The following is a 12500-nucleotide window of genomic DNA, read 5'->3' on the forward strand; positions in this document are numbered from 1 at the left end:
GCCTCGTTCCACCTTTTAATGAGAGCGAAGTTGATAAGTTTTTTGCGCATTTCGAGCGCGTGGCTACAACATTTAAATGGCCTAAAGAAATTTGGACCATGACGTTACAATGTGTCTTCACTGGAAAAGCGCAGGAAGCTTATTCCTCATTAACTCTCGAAGACGCAGCAGATTACGAAAAAGTTAAACATGCTGTTTTACGCATTTATGCTCTTGTGCCTGAGGCTTATCGACAAAAGTTTCGCAGTTATCTTAAGCCTGAAGCTCTCACCTATGTCGAATATGTTAGGGAAAAAGAAATGTTATTTGATCGTTGGCTTAGTTCACAAGAAGTAACAACTTTTCAATCTCTTCGTGATTTGATTATTCTTGAAGATGTTAAAAACGGTCTTCCTCAAGCTGTCGCTACCCATGTTAGTGAGCATAAAAATCTGACTCCTGCTCGCGCAGCCGTGTTGGCTGACGAGTACGTGCTCACACATAAGCGTGTCCTTCCTAATTTAAAACTTTCGCAAAATGTCTCGGGTCATTCAAATATGTCTAAAATGTCTAAAGAGACCGTGCCTGCTTCTGCTCGCTCTCCAGACCGCCGTCTGTCGGGGTCTAGTGTTACCGTTCCGGCCTGCGCCTACTGTAAGAAACGAGGTCATGTTCTGTCTGAGTGTTATACTCTAAAGCGTAAAAACAGGGCGACAAGTCAGCCCGCTTCTTACAGATCAGAGGTGGGGTTGTGTGTTTCAAATTTATCGGTGAGTAGGAACGACACTAAGTTGGATAGGCACGGTTTAGGGCCGTTTATAATGGATGGTTTTGTCTCTTTGCCCGGTGAGCGTGTAAAAACTCCGGTAAAAATTCTGCGAGATACTGGCGCTTCACAGAGCTTTATTTTACGAGATGTATTGCCTTTCGGTGATGAGACTTTTACTGGTGATAGTATTTTGGTGCGTGGATTCGAAATGGGTCATGTTAATGTCCCTCTGCATGAGATTTTTCTTATGTCTGACTTAGTTACTGGCAACGTTACCGTGGGTGTACGGCCCTCCTTGCCCATTGAAAATGTAGCGATGATACTGGGTAATGATTTGTGTGGGGGAAAAGTTTTGCCTTGCCCCATAGTGTCTCATGCACTTCCAAAAACGTGTACAGATGACTTGTCCATTAGCTTCCCTGAAGTTTTTTCCTCTAGCGTCGTTACTCGAGCCATGGCGAGAAATGAACTAGAGAATGGAATTGAGGAACAGCTTGACCTTAGCGATACTTTTATTGCTCGACCTTCACTCTCAAGCGATAGTGAGTTACTTTTGAATTCTGGTTCACTGTCGTTTCCCTCTGATGTTCATAATTTGTCTATGAGTCGAGAGCAGCTCATTAAGGAACAGAAAAGTGACCCATCTCTGTCTTCTTTTTTTTCAGAAAGTTTGTCTGAAGAAGATATTGAGCATACGCCGTATGGCTATTTTTTACGAGATGGTGTCTTAATGCGCAAGTGGAGACCTCTGATGGCCTCAGCGCAAGATGAGTGGAGAGTTCTTTTTCAAGTTGTTGTCCCAGCTGCTTTTCGGGATAAGGTTCTGAGTTTGGCTCATGACCATCACTTGGCAGGTCATCTTGGCGTAAATAAAACTACTGATAGAGTTCAACGCCATTTTTTTTGGCCAGGTATTAAGAGAGACGTTGTGAGATACTGTAGAACATGTCACGTGTGTCAGGTTACTGGTAAACCTAACCAGGTGATTCCACCTGCGCCTTTACAGCCAATTCCGGTTGCTTTTGAGCCTTTTGAAAATATTATACTGGACTGTGTTGGTCCATTGCCTCGAACAAAGACTGGGAATCAATGGTTGCTCACCATAATGTGTAGCTCGACTCGTTTTCCAGAAGCTGTCCCGCTCCGCAAAATCACAGCTCCGGTCATTATAAAAGCCCTGATGGGTTTCTTCTCTCTTTTTGGCCTCCCAAAAACAGTTCAGACAGACCGCGGCACCAATTTTATGTCTCGTGTGTTCGCACAAGTTATGCGTCAGCTCGCGGTCCATCATGTTACATCCAGCCCGTACCGTCCGCAGACTCAAGGTGCACTCGAGAGGTTCCATCAAACTTTGAAGAGTATACTCAAGTGTTTTTGCCTCGAGTTCCAGCGTGATTGGGACGAAGGGGTTCCGTCTGCTCTTTTTGCTGTGCGCGAGGTGGTACAAGAGAGTTTGGGTTTTAGCCCGTCGGAGCTGGTTTTTGGGCACACAGTTCGGGGACCTTTAAAGCTGTTGAAGGAGTCTTGGGTTGCTGAGCCTAAAGATTGTCTCAGTTTGACGAATTATGTGTCTAAGATGCATAGTAGACTCAGTCGTGCATGTCAGTTGGCTAGAGATAATTTAGGGGTCTGTCAGAAGAGAATGAAGCAGAGATTTGATCAGAGGGCTGTTTCTCGAAGTTTCAGTCCTGGGGATAGAGTTCTCGTGTTGATTCCTGGGTTGGGTTCTGCTTTGCAGGCTCGTTACAGTGGTCCCTATCGTGTCGAACGACGAGTGGGTGACTTAAACTATGTTATCTCTACTCCAGATCGAAGGAGAAAGACTACGTTGTGTCACATTAATCGTCTGAAGCTGTTTTGTGATCGAGGAGAAGGTTCAGTTACGGAGCTCAAATCGCCTTCCACTTCAGTTAACAGAACTGATGTTCGCTTGCCAAAAGTGGCGCTGTCCAAGAAGTGGGGTGCTGAAGTTGCTGCTTCGCTGGCGGTGACGGCGCATGTTGAGAATGTGTTTCCGTCGGTACAACAGGGCGCTGTGTTTAGTCCTTTGTTGGAAGATGAAGGTCGTATTCCCTCGAGGGAGGTTATTGAAGGAAGAATGAAGAATTCTGAGGTTCTTAATGATTTAGATTCATTTTTGTCTAACTTGTCCACCTTGGAACGTAACGACTTAGTCTCTCTGTTTAAGCAGTATGAGAACCTGTTTTCTGATGTGCCGCATCGGACAACGAAAATTGAGCATGACATTGATGTGGGCGCTACATGCCCAATTAAACAACATCCGTATCGTGTAAATTCACATAAAAGGTTGTTGTTTTCAAATGAGGTGAAGTTCATGCTGAGAAACGGCATTGCAGAGTCTAGTAATAGTCCGTGGAGTTCGCCTTGTTTACTTGTTCCAAAGAGTGACGGCTCCACCCGGTTTTGCACGGATTTTAGGAGGGTGAATGCTGTCACAAGGCCTGACAGTTACCCATTACCGCGCATTGACGATTGTGTTGATCGTCTGGGTTCCGCTGTATTCGTCAGTAAAATTGACCTATTGAAGGGTTACTGGCAGGTTCCGTTGACGCTCCGTGCCAAGGAGATCTCAGCCTTTGTAACACCTGATCACACCACACACAGTACACCGCTATGGCCTTCGGCCTTCGTAACGCTCCTGCCACCTTTCAGAGGCTTATCAACGGCGTTCTTGAAGGGGTGTCCAACTGCGAGGCTTATTTAGATGATTTGATCATCTATAGTGACTCCTGGTTTTCGCATATGACCCATCTTTCTACTGTGTTTGGCAGGTTGTCTGAAGCTAATTTGACCATTAACCTGGCTAAGTGTGAGTTTAGCCAGGCCACTGTGGTCTATCTGGGTAAAGTGGTTGGTCGGGGGCAGGTGCGCCCTGTCCAGTCTAAAGTGGAGGCGATTTTGAATTATCCTTCTCCAACAACCCGCCGCGAACTCCGCCGCTTCCTTGGCATGGTCGGCTACTATCGGTCGTTTTGTAAAAACTTCTCTGCTCTTGCCTCACCTCTCACTGATCTGCTGAGTCCGAAGGTGTCTTATATCTGGACTTCACGGAGTCAAGCTGCTTTCGACTCTATAAAAGCACTGTTGACTACTGCGCCTGTGCTAGCCGCTCCTAATTTTTCTCTGCCTTTTTCCATCGCTGTTGACGCGAGTGATCTGGGAGCGGGAGCCGTTCTTTTGCAACAGGACGGGGATGGTTTTGAACACCCTGTCTGTTTTTTTTCGCGTAAGTTCACCCGCTGTCAGCGTGCTTATTCGACAATAGAAAAGGAAGCCCTTGCTCTTGTGCTTGCCTTTCAGCACTTCGAGGTCTATGTCGGAGGTGCTTTGTGTCCGGTGGTGGTCTATACAGACCACAACCCTTTGGTTTTTCTTGATCGCATGAGAAATTCCAACCAACGTTTAATGCGGTGGAGTTTGATCCTTCAAGGTTGCAACTTGGAGATTAGACATATTCGAGGACGTGACAACGTAGTTGCAGATGCATTGTCTCGGTCCTGTTGAAAATTGCCAAATAAATTGCTTAATTTTTTTTCTCTTCCCTGTTTTAGTTCAGCATGTTTGGGAGTCCTTGCTGTTTGTGGGTTTGTAAATGTTATTTATAATCTGTTTATTGGTTATTGATTTAATCCCAATTTATTTTCTTTAAGGGTGGGGGTGTTACGTTGGTCAGCCTGTTGGGAACAAGGTCTGTGCTGTTCTTTCTCGGTGTCTCTCCCCATAGGTCACGTGACGTCTCGCCAGCTGCGAGTGGGCGAGGCTTGCTGCTATAAGGACGCCGAGATCAACATCCGCTCTCTCTCACACCTAGTTGACGCTCTCACTTTCATTCCTGAGTCGTCTCTGATGGCAGCGCGCGCGCCCTTCAGAGTGCTCGCAGGCGCTCGTCTCCACAGAGGCGTCTACATGATCAGCGTCATGTTTCATGTTTCTTTCTTATGCCGTTCTTAGCGGGACGCTTGTGTATGTACTACGTCTTACCCGTTTTTCTTTTGTTTCAAGCTGGTGGTATTGGTGTTGGGTTATCACGTTGTTTAGTGTAGGTTTAGCTAGAACAGCAGTCAGCGGACCAGGAAGACTCACCGGAATATTGTCTTTCTTTTTGGACGGGAGGTAGGAGAGAACTTTGATCCGAAAGACAGCTGTGAGCAGGGTTTTTCTTTCTGTTTGTTTTACTATTCATTTTACCACCATGCTTTCTTTGTGACTCAATTATTTATCATTTAAACCATTGACAATAAATTGTTTTTGTATTGTCATTTGACGTTTGAGGTGTCGTTTTTATGTGTTATGTTGTCCCTGTTCAAACTCATTCAGTGGGCACTTAACACACACACACACACACACACACACACACACACACACACACACACACACACACACACACACACACACACACACACACACACTCGCACACACTCCAGATCTGATGAAGGACCTGCGCCTGGACACACACACTCCCGATCTCATGAAGGACCTGCGCCTGGACACACACACACACAAACACACACACTCCAGATCTGATGAAGGACCTGCGCTTGGACACACACACACACAAACACTCCAGATCTCATAAAGGACCTGCGCCTGGACACACACTCGCACACACTCCAGATCTGATGAAGGACACACACACACACACACACACACTTCAGATCTGATAAAGGACCTGCGCCTGGACACACACACACACACACACACACACACACACACACACACACACACACACACACACACACACACACACACACACACACACACACACACACACACACTCCAGATCTGATGAAGGACACACACACACACACACACACACACTCCAGATCTGATGAAGGACCTGCGCCTGGACACACACACACACACTCCAGATCTGATGAAGGCCCTGCGCCTGGACACACACACACAAACGCACACACTCCAGATCTGATGAAGGACCTGCACCTGGACACACACACACACACACACACACACACACACACACACACACACACACACACACACACACACACACACACATACACTCGCACACACTCCAGATCTGATGAAGGACCTGCGCCTGGACACACACACTCCCGATCTCATGAAGGACCTGCGCCTGGACACACACACACAAACACACACACTCCAGATCTGATGAAGGACCTGCGCTTGGACACACACACACACACACACACTCCAGATCTCATAAAGGACCTGCGCCTGGACACACACACACACACACTCCAGATCTGATGAAGGACCTGCGCCTGGACACACACACACACACCCCAGATCTGATGAAGGCCCTGCGCCTGGACACACACACACAAACACACACACTCCAGATCTGATGAAGGACCTGCGCCTGGACACACACACACACTCCAGATCTGATGAAGGACCTGCGCCTGGACACACACACACACACACACACACACACACACACACACACATACACACACACACACACACACACACACACACACACACACACACACACACACACACACACACACACTCACTCCAGATCTGATGAAGGACCTGCACCTGGAGACACACACACACACACACACACACACACACACACACACTCCAGATCTCATGAAGGACCTGCGCCTGGACACACACTCGCACACACTCCAGATCTGATGAAGGACCTGCGCCTGGACACACACACACACAAACACACACACTCCAGATCTGATGAAGGACCTGCACCTGGACACACACACACTCCAGATCTGATGAAGGACCTGTGCCTGGACACACACACACACACACTCCAGATCTGATGAAGGACCTGCGCCTGGACACACACACACACAAACACACACACTCCAGATCTGATGAAGGACCTGCGCCTGGACACACAAACACACACACACTTTGGATCTGATAAAGGACCTGCGCCTGGACACACAAACACACACACTCCAGATCTGATGAAGGACCTGCGCCTGGACACACAAACACACACACACACACACACACACACTTCAGATCTGATAAAGGACCTGCGCCTCGACACACACACACACACACACACACACACACACACACACACACACACACACACACACACACACACACACACACACACACACACACACACACACACACACACACACACACACACTCCAGATCTGATGAAGGACACACACACACACACACACACACACACACACTCCAGATCTGATGAAGGACCTGCGCCTGGACACACACACACACACTCCAGATCTGATGAAGGCCCTGCGCCTGGACACACACACACAAACACACACACTCCAGATCTGATGAAGGACCTGCACCTGGACACACACACACACACACACAAACACACACTCGCACACACTCCAGATCTGATGAAGGACCTGCGCCTGGACACACACACTCCCGATCTCATGAAGGACCTGCGCCTGGACACACACACACACAAACACACACACTCCAGATCTGATGAAGGACCTGCGCTTGGACACACACACACACACACACTCCAGATCTCATAAAGGACCTGCGCCTGGACACACACACACACACACTCCAGATCTGATGAAGGACCTGCGCCTGGACACACACACACACACCCCAGATCTGATGAAGGCCCTGCGCCTGGACACACACACACAAACACACACACTCCAGATCTGATGAAGGACCTGCGTCTGGACACACACACACACTCCAGATCTGATGAAGGACCTGCGCCTGGACACACAAACACACACACACACACACACACACACACACACACACACACACACACACACACACACACACACACACACACACACACACACACACACACACACACACACACACACACACACACACACACACACACACACACACACACACACACTCACTCACTCCAGATCTGATGAAGGACCTGCACCTGGAGACACACACACACACACACACACACACACACTCCAGATCTCATGAAGGACCTGCGCCTGGACACACACTGGCACACACTCCAGATCTGATGAAGGACCTGCGCCTGGACACACACACACACAAACACACACACTCCAGATCTGATGAAGGACCTGCACCTGGACACACACACACACACACTCCAGATCTGATGAAGGACCTGTGCCTGGACACACACACACACACACACACTTCAGATCTGATAAAGGACCTGCGCCTGGACACACACACACACACACACACTTCAGATCTGATAAAGGACCTGCGCCTGGACACACACACACACACACTACAGATCTGATGAAGGACCTGCGCCTGGACACTCAAACACACACTCCAGATCTGATAATGGACACACACACACACACACACTCCAGATTTGATGAAGGACCTGCGCCTGGACACACACACACACACTCCAGATCTGATGAAGGACACACACACACACACACTCCAGATCTGATGAAGGACACACACACACACACACACTCCAGATTTGATGAAGGACCTGCGCCTGGACACACACACACACACACTCCAGATCTGATGAAGGCCCTGCGCCTGGACACACACACACAAACACAAACACTCCAGATCTGATGAAGGACCTGCACCTGGACACACACACACACACACACACACTCGCACACACTCCAGATCTGATGAAGGACCTGCGCCTGGACACACACACTCCAGATCTCATGAAGGACCTGCGCCTGGACACACACACACACACTCCAGATCTCATGAAGGACCTGCGCCTGGACACACACTCGCACACACTCCAGATCTGGACACACACACACACACACACACTCCAGATCTCATGAAGGACCTGCGCCTGGACACACACGCACACACACACACACACTCCAGATCTCATGAAGGACCTGCGCCTGGACACACACACACACACACACACACACTCCAGATCTCATGAAGGACCTGCGCCTGGACACACACACACACACTTCGGATCTGATAAAGGACCTGCGCCTGGACACACACACATACACACTCCAGATCTGATGAAGGACCTGCGCCTGGACACACAAACACACACACACACTCCAGATCTCATAAAGGACCTGCCCCTGGACACACACTCGCACACACTCCAGATCTGATGAAGGACACACACACACACACACTACAGATCTGATGAAGGACCTGCGCCTGGACACTCAAACACACACTCCAGATCTGATAATGGACACACACACACACACACACTCCAGATTTGATGAAGGACCTGCGCCTGGACACACACACACACACTCCAGATCTGATGAAGGACACACACACACACACACTCCAGATCTGATGAAGGACACACACACACACACACACACACTCCAGATTTGATGAAGGACCTGCGCCTGGACACACACACACACACACTCCAGATCTGATGAAGGCCCTGCGCCTGGACACACACACACAAACACAAACACTCCAGATCTGATGAAGGACCTGCACCTGGACACACACACACACACACACACACACACACTCGCACACACTCCAGATCTGATGAAGGACCTGCGCCTGGACACACACACACACACACTCCAGATCTCATGAAGGACCTGCGCCTGGACACACACTCGCACACACTCCAGATCTGGACACACACACACACACACACACTCCAGATCTCATGAAGGACCTGCGCCTGGACACACACACTCCAGATCTCATGAAGGACCTGCGCCTGGACACACACACTCCAGATCTCATGAAGGACCTGCGCCTGGACACACACACTCCAGATCTCATGAAGGACCTGCGCCTGGACACACACACTCCAGATCTCATGAAGGACCTGCGCCTGGACACACACACTCCAGATCTCATGAAGGACCTGCGCCTGGACACACACACACACACTCCAGATCTCATGAAGGACCTGCGCCTGGACACACACTCGCACACACTCCAGATCTGGACACACACACACACACACACACTCCAGATCTCATGAAGGACCTGCGCCTGGACACACACACACACACACACACACACACTCCAGATCTCATGAAGGACCTGCGCCTGGACACACACACACACACACACACTCCAGATCTCATGAAGGACCTGCGCCTGGACACACACACACACACTTCGGATCTGATAAAGCACCTGCGCCTGGACACACACACATACACACTCCAGATCTGATGAAGGACCTGCGCCTGGACACACAAACACACACACACACTCCAGATCTCATAAAGGACCTGCCCCTGGACACACACTCGCACACACTCCAGATCTGATGAAGGACACACACACACACACACACACTTCAGATCTGATAAAGGACCTGCGCCTGGACACACACACACACTCCAGATCTGATGAAGGACACACAAACACACACACACACACTCCAGATCTGATGAAGGACACACACACACACACACTCCAGATTTGATGAAGGACCTGCGCCTGGACACACACACACACACACACACACTCCAGATCTGATGAAGGACACACACACACACACACACACACACACACTCCAGATCTGATGAAGGACCTGCGCCTGGACACACACACACACACACTCCAGATCTGATGAAGGCCCTGCGCCTGGACACACACACACAAACACACACACTCCAGATCTGATGAAGGACCTGCAACCTGGACACACACACACACACACACACTCGCACACACTCCAGATCTGATGAAGGACCTGCGCCTGGACACACACACTCCCAATCTCATGAAGGACCTGCGCCTGGACACACACACACACACACTACAGATCTGATGAAGGACCTGCGCCTGGACACTCAAACACACACTCCAGATCTGATAATGGACACACACACACACTCCAGATTTGATGAAGGACCTGCGCCTGGACACACACACACACACACTCCAGATCTGATGAAGGACACACACACACACACACTCCAGATCTGATGAAGGACACACACACACACACACACTCCAGATTTGATGAAGGACCTGCGCCTGGACACACACACACACACACTCCAGATCTGATGAAGGCCCTGCGCCTGGACACACACACACAAACACAAACACTCCAGATCTGATGAAGGACCTGCACCTGGACACACACACACACACACACACACACACACATACACACACACACTCGCACACACTCCAGATCTGATGAAGGACCTGCGCCTGGACACACACACTCCAGATCTCATGAAGGACCTGCGCCTGGACACACACACACACACACACTCCAGATCTCATGAAGGACCTGCGCCTGGACACACACTCGTACACACTCCAGATCTGGACACACACACACACACACACACTCCAGATCTGATGAAGGCCCTGCGCCTGGACACACACACACACACACACACACACTCCAGATCTCATGAAGGACCTGCGCCTGGACACACACACACACACACACACACACACTCCAGATCTCATGAAGGACCTGCGCCTGGACACACACACACACACTTCGGATCTGATAAAGGACCTGCGCCTGGACACACACACATACACACTCCAGATCTGATGAAGGACCTGCGCCTGGACACACAAACACACACACACACTCCAGATCTCATAAAGGACCTGCCCCTGGACACACACTCGCACACACTCCAGATCTGATGAAGGACACACACACACACACACACACTTCAGATCTGATAAAGGACCTGCGCCTGGACACACACACACACACTCCAGATCTGATGAAGGACACACAAACACACACACACACACTCCAGATCTGATGAAGGACACACACACACACACACTCCAGATTTGATGAAGGACCTGCGCCTGGACACACACACACACACACACACACACACACACACACACTCCAGATCTGATGAAGGACACACACACACACACACACACACACACACACACACTCCAGATCTGATGAAGGACCTGCGCCTGGACACACACACACACACACTCCAGATCTGATGAAGGCCCTGCGCCTGGACACACACACACAAACACACACACTCCAGATCTGATGAAGGACCTGCAACCTGGACACACACACACACACACACACACACACACACACACACACACACACACTCGCACACACTCCAGATCTGATGAAGGACCTGCGCCTGGACACACACACTCCCAATCTCATGAAGGACCTGCGCCTGGACACACACACACACACACACACACACTCCAGATCTGATGAAGGACCTGCGCCTGGACACACACACACACACACTCCAGATTTGATGAAGGACCTGCGCCTGGACACACACACACACACAGACTCCAGATCTGATGAAGGACACACACACACACACACACACTCCAGATTTGATGAAGTGCGCCTGTGTCTGCGTCTGGACACACTCCAGATCTGATGAAGGACCTGCGCCTGGACACACACACACACAAACACACACACTCCAGATCTGATGAAGGACCTGCACCTGGACACACACACACACACACACACTCCAGATCTGATGAAGGACCTGCGCCTGGACACACACACACACACACACTCCAGATCTGATGAAGGACCTGCGCCTGGACACACACACACACAAACACACACACTCCAGATCTGATGAAGGACCTGCACCTGGACACACACACACACACACACACTCCAGATCTGATGAAGGACCTGCGCCTGGACACACACACACACACACTCCAGATCTGATGAAGGACCTGCGCCTGGACACACACACACACAAACACACACACTCCAGATCTGATGAAGGACCTGCGCCTGGACACACAAACACACACACACTTTGGATCTGATAAAGGACCTGCGCCTGGACACACACAC

This window comes from Siphateles boraxobius, unplaced genomic scaffold (genome assembly GCF_051911475.1).
Source record: "Siphateles boraxobius isolate OS27281-9 unplaced genomic scaffold, OSU_SipBor_1 44, whole genome shotgun sequence".
Taxonomy (NCBI): domain Eukaryota; kingdom Metazoa; phylum Chordata; class Actinopteri; order Cypriniformes; family Leuciscidae; genus Siphateles; species Siphateles boraxobius.